This window comes from Schistocerca serialis, chromosome 2, assembly GCF_023864345.2.
Source record: "Schistocerca serialis cubense isolate TAMUIC-IGC-003099 chromosome 2, iqSchSeri2.2, whole genome shotgun sequence".
NCBI classification, from domain to species: Eukaryota; Metazoa; Arthropoda; class Insecta; order Orthoptera; family Acrididae; genus Schistocerca; species Schistocerca serialis.
This window is the reverse complement of record NC_064639.1, coordinates 526,869,485-526,875,408: the sequence shown is the minus strand read 5'-3', so window position 1 is coordinate 526,875,408 and position 5,924 is coordinate 526,869,485. Positions and strand designations below refer to the sequence as shown.

Below are 5,924 nucleotides of genomic sequence, written 5' to 3'. Positions count from 1 at the left end.
GAACTCCCGCCTCAAGGCCATGTTTCTCAGGGTTTTCAGTGGCAGCAATTGGTGGGCATGAGGTGAGATCCTCCGTCAACTTGGCGCATGCACGTATCTCATTTCAGGCCCAGACGGATTGCAGCGCCAACATCACAATCAAATTCGCCACTGTCATGTGCACAGTAATCCTTCTGTATCTCTTCCCCCAGATTCACAGATCTCGAGGACAGCACGGCCACAGCAGCCGCCAGAGGGTGTCATCACGACACCGCAGGACGATCCCATGGAGACGGAACCTTTGCTGCCTCTTCCTCACCTTGTCCTACTGATGGACGTGGACCTGCCCATGCCGCAGCAGTCAACATCTTACTATGGGTCTCAGGAGGTGGACACATAATATTTTGAGTGTTTCTGGAGGGACATTTCCACCATAGCACGGGTCAGATGGTGGGGTATGATCAGAAGTCTGATGCCCCCTGCAGCCACAGCTTCCGGTCCATTGCAGTGTCCATGCTCCTGCCTCCCCTCCTACTGTCAAGCTCTTGTATGATGACGATCCATCGCTTTGGGGGTGAGGAACGTTATGACGTTAAGTCAAGTGTCGGCATGCCAGTTGGGAACGATAGAGAAGAAATGGCTGTAAGAAGACATCAGTCAACGGCACACTGACTCCTCTCCAGGACGACAATGGGACAGCAGTGGCCTCTAGGTGGGGAGGATAAGCGCTGTGACGGCCCAGTTGAATAGCAGCTTCGAGACTAGTGACCTAGACAGAAGCATCAATGCTTGTTACTTCGCTTGTACACTCTTTGTAGCACAGACTTGGAATTGTTTATACTGAAGAAGACTTAATATTTTGTTTGTTGCCCTTTACTTGCAACACATCTGTGTAATTGCAAAGTTAAGTAATGTCATTTAATTTTTGTAATAAAACTCATTAATATGACTTGTTTGATTTGATTGTCTAGCGAATTGAGTAGGAAGGATTCCTAGACATAACATTTGACAACAAACATGGAGACATAATATAAATGAAGATGAAGGACAGCTGAAGTATTTCCCTTTAGTGGACCAAAGACTTCGGAGGGCTACCAGTCCTCTACAAAGGAGAACTATGGAACTGAATCCTTCTACCCAATACCAGATTCCCCACAAATATGTTCTGATAAATGATAAATTCCCAGCAAAGGCTGTAGAATGTAGGCATTGTCGTATATACCTGTTGAAAATGAAGACAATGTTGTATAAAATTGTTGAAAATGAAGGAGGATACCAGTCATAAAGCCATGTGTTGTGTTCAGATGTAAAAATGTAAACATGAGTGTAATATTGTACAATACTATTGAAAATGAAGGGTACCGGTCATAATGTCATGTGTTGTGTTCAGATGTAAAAATGTAAACATGAATGTAATGTTGTATAAATCTATTGAACATGAAGAATACCAGTCATAAGGTTGTGAGTCGTACGTAAAACTGTAAAAAGGAGTCTAATATTGTATAATTCTACAATAAAGAAAAATGCCAATTGTGGAACTGTGAGTTGTGGTTAGAAGTAACCATGTAACTGAATGACATAAATGGGAATACTGATCCAATGGCACTCCTAAGGAAACGAAAAAGTTATAGCCTCTGATGACAAAGTCTATAAAAGTTTTCCTGAGGGATGGGAGGTGTTGTGTAATCTGATTTTAGAGATGGAAAAATGCATTAAATTAATGTTGTGGGTACATTCTGTTTTGGGAAAGCAGAGGAAGTGTAGGTGCAATCATCTGCTCACACAGCATCAGTCTGGTGTCATACAGCACACAGGCAATGTACCAAGAGAAGGACAGTGGCAGCATCACTCAGGACCTGTACAAAGTGTGTGACCACAGTATAAGCAATTTGTGATTTTACCTAATAGGGCAGTGTTCACATACAGGCTACAGGCCCCTATGTACATCAGAGAGAATCTTCCAGAAACCTAAAAAATGTTCATCCTAAAGTGGGACACACACAGTCTGGTAATCATCAATAGCACTACCCCACTATTAGTTGTCACCAGGTTGCAGACTTAGAATATTTGAGGCACTGGCGAAGAATAGCGGTATTGAGAAGATAGACTCAGGATTGCAGGCAGCTGAGTAGTATAGCTTCTTAAGCTGCATACAGTAATAATAGGTTGTGAGTTCGAGCAACTCTATTCAGTAGTGCCAGATGCAGACTTTCATTGAATTTTGGTTATTCAGAGTTTCACTTTTATTAGTCCTGAATTTCCTCAAGAGTTATGCTGAGTTCTGTGCCCCTGAAACCCCACAGATTGTAGTTTCTTTATAGGGTGGAGTCCTGCAATCTTCCAATGTGAATGCCGCTCTTCAATTGTATCAATTGAGGCAAGCCCTTGTCACTTAAAACATGCCCTTAGTACTCCCTCTCAGGACGTGACAACAGTGGTACACAAAAATGGTTAAAACTCAATGATACTGAATGTCTTACAAGAAATCCTTTGCCAGAACACAGAAGCACAGACAAAAATCTCTGGCATCACTGCATTAAATGATGTTCCTGCTGACCAGAGAGAAAATCCAGGATTGCTGAAGCCCTGAAAGTGGACAACCTCTTATTCCTATTAATAAACAGAGCAGATTATAAGAACTATGTTCTGATGGGGCAGAAATGGTTGCTCATCAACTTCAATCATCTATGAGCTGAAGTTTTTCTGTGACACTCCAACATCTGGTCACCCAGGATTCATGAAGACTTTAGAGGGAAACAGAAGCAGTTATCACTGGCCAGGTCTCTACCTATTTGTTAAACACTATGTGAGCCACAATAAAGAATGCCAGTGACAGAAGCACATACTGCAATTACCTCAGGATGTCTGGTGCAAATTCTGCCTGCAGCAACACCATTCCACTGAATTAGAATTGAACTTTTAGGTAAGTTCCTGAAGTTGACAAATACGAATTGATGAATAATAGTCTGCACTGATTACCTCACCTGCTAAGCTATCACTGAAGCTGTGTCGATTGCTGAAGCCTCAGAAGCTGCAAATTTCCTTGTAGAACACACCACTTTGAAGCGTGAAGCATCCCAAGTGATTATCTCTGATTGTGGAAAAGTTTTCCAGTTAATACTAGTGTCAGAGATAATTTCACATTTGAAAGTCACACCCAGGATGATGACAGCCTACCACCCACAGACAAATGACCCCACAGAATGATTTAGATCCAGGGTGCTGTAATCAGCTCCAATGAGAACTTATGTAACAGTGCTTAGGAGAGGGAACAAGACTGTGAGTTGTGCTGCATGGTGTAGTGGACAGCATTCCTGGCTGGCATGTTATGGGCCACCAGTTCAAACCCATCCATCTACAATTATTTTTTATTTAGTATCTATCATTTCTGAAAGGTTCTCAACATATTTTTATGTTAGTGTATTCTGGAATATTTGATGTTTGCTTAAATAGCAGCTCACTCCATCCAAAAGTTCAGTTCTGTTCTGTCTATACAGTGATGTCAGTAACAAAAAAGCTTTCAGTGCTAGAGTTAGTATTTCACTGAGAACCCTACTTCCAGATTTGGACTAGTTTGTGCTTATGGCATGACAATATTTTAATTCCACATTTACCTCATTTGCTAGTAATATTCTGAATAAACTTGCAATGACATCTGAATGGGACATGTTGTTATTCTATAATTTTACCATACTTCACTGGCAGTTTTCCATGAAAAATTCCCAAATGTTATGAAACAGTGTCATGTTGTCATTGTCTATGTGTCTGTTTGGCATTTATCCTAATGGTTCCTCCTGTATCTTAAATCTGTTAACTGACAGTATGGCCAAGTAAGTATGATTGGTGAAGCTATTGTGAATTATGTAAATTGAAGGAGGAGGGGGAGTAGGGAGGGGACTACTGATATCAGCTGCATCACGACTTTGAGCAGCATCAGTGGCGATGAGCGCAAATGTGTGCTGGACTGGGATTTGAACCCAGGATCTCCTGCTTACTAGGCAGTTGCATTAACCATTGCACCATCCAGACACAGTGTTTATCTCAGCTGCGCGGACTATCTTGGAAGCCTCTTGGTCAACTCACACTTATGTCTAGCGCCACCTATCCACAGTCCCTGCTCATCTCCTCCATCCTTGCTACTTGGAGATTCCCACAGGAGGTCAGACGTAATTGTGCATCTGCACTGCATGTGGTGGATTCTTTGCCCATCAAGGTGGGTCAATTATATGAATGTATGGTGTCTGTTCTTTTGGAAGCATTCATATATTGTGGATTAGGTATCTGCTGAGTGTATTCCAGTTTCTACCAACACCAAACCAAAAAACGTGTTCATTTCCTCAGAAGTAACATAATGCCAATTTTTCTTCTTGATATTAGCAATGCATCAATTTATAAATTAGTACAATGCATAATCAATTCTAATATTTATTGTCAGAGAAAATAATCCCCTGTGGTGTTAGGAGAGAGAATTTCAGTACCTCTTGTTGGACACAGTAGAATTATCATTATACTGTACACATGAATTATGCTCAGTGGTAGGACGTATCATGAGGCTATTGCAGTCTGTAGGAAGCTTGCAAAGCCAGAAAACGGTAGTGAAATGCAGGAAGACCTGCAGAGGTTTGATTGGTGCAGGCACTGGCAGTTGACCCCGAAAATAAATAAATGTAATGTACTGTGCTTAAATAGGCGAAGAGACCCACAGCTGTTCGAGTACACTATCAGCGACAAATCACTGGAAAAAAAAATCTACAGTAAAATAACTATGAGTAGCCATCCAGAGCAACCTAAAATGGAATGAGCACATAAACAAATAGTAGGAAAAGCACATGCCAGACTGAGATTCATTTGGAGAATCTCAAGAAAATGTCATTTACCCACAAAAGAAGTTGCTCACAAAACACTGATCGACCAATTATTATGCATTGTTCATCAGTCTAGGGTCCTTAACAAGTAGGATTCATAGAAGAGAGAGAGAAGATCAAATGACAAGGAGCACATTTCGTCATGGGATTGTTCACTTGACTAGAGAGCGTTATGGAAAAGCTCAACAAACTTCAGTACAAGACAGGTGCCATGCATCACAGAGATTTACTGTAGAAATTTTGAGAGCTTCCTTTCTGAGAAATCAGGCAATACGTTACTTTCTCCTACACACATCTCTGAAATGATCATAATCAGAAAATTAGATCTCACATGGAGCTTTACTGACAAACATTTTTCTCATGCACCATTTGTGAATGGAACAGGAAAGTGGGGAAAGGTCTGGACTTTTAAAAACAAAGTCCACAAATACACAGTGGTGATATGAAAGCAGGAAATTAGCTCAGTCTGATGCATACATAGTGATGGCTGTTTCACTGACAGGCCAGGGCATAAGGCTCTGCTGTGGCCTCCAGGGGGACATGGTGCCGGACGTAGGGCTCTGCTGTGCCCCCCCCCCCCCCCCCTCCCTGCTGAAGACAGCAAAGGTTATGTCACTGATAAGTGTGTCAAACCACACACTCCATAAATGGGAATGGGAAATGTTTGTTTGAAGTGAAAGTGCATGTGAATCACCAATATTGTGAGTGTAATTTTGATGGCTTACTGATGGCTATTTCTCCATTCTGAGGAGACCCTTAGTGATTCATGTTTATAAATGAGTGTAAATTTATTTTCTTACATCCTGCTGTACACTTGTTTCTCACTGCATCTGTTTTCAGTGTTAGCATTCACTTTTGAAAGAATATATTAAGTTGGTTTTAATTGTGTTTAAATTACATACCGTATATCAATTTGGGTTTTTATAAACTTTTTTTGTAATAATGCGGTACACAGGAAAATCTCAGTATTTTATGCTATACTTATTGTTTTTAACTGCTTAGGAAATGGTAATTTATTTTGGTTTACTGCAATTTCAAATCCTTTTTTCTTTGGTTGCTTGCTTCCACAAAGATTACACA

General features: G+C 41.0%; 1 non-coding gene across 1 annotated transcript; it reads right to left on the bottom strand.

Moving 5' to 3' along the window:
• Positions 1–3,934: 3,934 nt before the first annotated feature.
• On the bottom strand, positions 3,935–4,008 carry Trnat-agu (transfer RNA threonine (anticodon AGU)). The gene has a single exon. It is a non-coding gene; the product is annotated as a tRNA-Thr (tRNA).
• Positions 4,009–5,924: the final 1,916 nt, after the last annotated feature.